This window comes from Triturus cristatus, chromosome 5_1, assembly GCF_964204655.1.
Source record: "Triturus cristatus chromosome 5_1, aTriCri1.1, whole genome shotgun sequence".
Classification (NCBI taxonomy): Eukaryota; Metazoa; Chordata; class Amphibia; order Caudata; family Salamandridae; genus Triturus; species Triturus cristatus.
Window position 1 is genome coordinate 822,919,467 of NC_140587.1, and position 2,548 is coordinate 822,922,014.

The following is a 2,548-nucleotide window of genomic DNA, read 5'->3' on the forward strand; positions in this document are numbered from 1 at the left end:
GCAGTAAGCCAAGAGGAACAAAGGAAAGACATGCAGGCCTGTATGGCAAAAGAAGCACACTACTAAACTACTACCACAAAATGGCCACCAGCCACATGGTCACTCACAGTCACAACAAGCAGGGGGCCTGGAAAACAATGGACTCAAGCAGGCCTATATGGCCAGACATAGGAGGCATGCTAAACAACACAACTTTAATGCAAAAATGCAAAAACGAAAATCCACAGGGCTAAACAAGGTTTGCAAGTTACACAACAACCACACCACACACACACATCCAACAAAGGCATTTATTTAACACACACCAAAAAAGTGAAATACCCCAAAAAAAGACACATTTTGCAATTAAATCCAAAGTTGTTTCATGCACCCATGTGTAGCTCTGGGCCTACTGGCTGACAGGTCTATTGGCAGACTAGGCCACAAGCTTGCAGGTCTATGGCAAAAGCACACTGGCTGGCTCGACAAAATGGCCACCACACACATGCCAGGCCATCCACAGCAACAAGAAAGGGAAGACAGACAATGCCAGACTATGGCAAAAGCACACTGCCTGGCTTCAAAATGGCTGCAAGCCACATGGCCAGGCCCACAACAACAAGAAAGGGAAGACAGACAATGCAGGACTATGGCAAAATCACATTGCCTGGCTTCAAAATGGCCGCCAGACACATGGCCAGGCCCACAACAACAAGAAGCCTAGGCCAAGAGGAACAAAGGAAACACATGCAGGCCTATATGGCAAAACCAGAACACTACTAAACTACCACTACAAAATGGCCACCAGCCACATGATCACTCACAGTCACAACAAGCAGGAGGCCTGGAAAACAATGAACTGAAGCAGGCCTATAATGGCCAGGCAAAGGAGACATGCGAAACAACACAGCTTTAATGCAATAAAATGCAAAAACGAAAATCCACAGGGCTAAACAAGGTGTGCAAGGTACACAACAACCACACTACACACACAACAAGGGATTTATTTCACACACACCAAAAAAGTGAAAGGCCCCCAAATATACACATTTTTCAATTCAATCCAATGCAATCCATGCCCGAAATGATGATTGAATTCAACACACACCACAGAAACAGTTGTTTCATGCACCTGAAAACTGAAAATATATTTTTATTGTCATTTACAAATACTCATCCACATTGGTTCGAAGAGAGATTTCAGAGTACTTTGAGCATATGAATTTTGCGTTCTGCCATATTAGTTCCCAATTGTTTTTTCAGGACCTGTGCCAAATATTTTCTGTATTAATCCTTGGAGACACTTTTTGGTAGCGTACCCGGACTAGTAACAGCTATCGTAGCCAAATAAACAAGGTTTCTGTGCAGAATCTGCTGGTACTGAGCGCACTGGACTGCTCTTCCCTTATTTTGATATTCAAAAATGCACCGTATCAGCTGGTCATTTTCTTCGAGCAACCGCTGGATGGTATCCTGGTTGATCTCAGCTTTCCCTCTGTACCTCTCCAGGACAAAAGTAACAGACATTCTAGCCTGAAAATATCTTATTACAGCAAATTGCCACTAATTCCTCCGCCAGGCTCTCAGTCGTCACTCACTTTTAGTTGATGTTACAGGTAACCATCATCGCTGCAGACGCTCCGGCCCCTCGCACTCCGGCAGGAATTCATGAAACAAGAGTTTAAAACTACACTGGTCCAGCCTCACCTCTGCGTCGAAGTTTCACGCACCTATGACTAGCTCTGGGCCTACTGGCTACCCACAATACATTTCTTTTAAAATGATGAAAAGTACAAACATTGTTGTTGCAGCACCTGCAATGCCCCAATCAAACAAACAACACCAACTTACTTGCAAAATCTCAAATCAAAAAGTCCTCAAATCCAATGATATATGATGCAGCAGACACAAAGAGTGATCCTTCCAGCTCCAAATCCAAATAAAAAGTGAACAGCACATGGACAAAGCCCTGGGAGGAATCTGCTGGACAGGAACCAGGAAGTTGGAGACTGTGGGGCACTTCCTTCTTCTCTAAAAAAAAGTAAAAAAGAAAAAGGACTCCTTGCACATAAAAGTATAGCCAAATGTCAATCTGAGGAGTTTTTTTCATCCAAATCATCATTTTCGAGAAGGTTTTATGCTGCTCGAGAGATATTCTTCTCCAGATTGCAAATTTTGCGTGTTCGGCCTCGTGAGCTTCACCAAACATCCGCCGGATGTCCGATGCCGCATCCGAATGACGTGTTCGTGATTGTACACTCTTGCGGGATGGCGCGGCTGGCTACCATAATCGCGTGGTGCACACGAACGGATAGGAAAACTCTTTGGCGAACACAGGGATCCCGGTAAGTTGCTACCGCGAACGCAAAAAGCATTTTGAAAGCGCGAACAAGGAAAAATCTCCGCTACGCCGCGGAAAGCGGAGTTACCAAAAATCCGCAAACTCCGCGAGCGGAGCGGATTTTACCGCCCAGGCTAAATTACGAATTGATGCATATCATCAGTTACTTTCTTAAGCATTATTCAAACCAAATAGCATTAAATTCATGTTTTTCTTATTGCACAGTTA

General features: G+C 44.3%; 1 pseudogene; it reads right to left on the minus strand.

Annotated features, from left to right (window-relative positions):
* Positions 1–1,143: 1,143 nt before the first annotated feature.
* On the minus strand, positions 1,144–1,574 carry LOC146831531 (SS18-like protein 2 pseudogene; annotated as a pseudogene).
* Between the last annotated feature and the right edge of the window lie 974 nt (positions 1,575–2,548).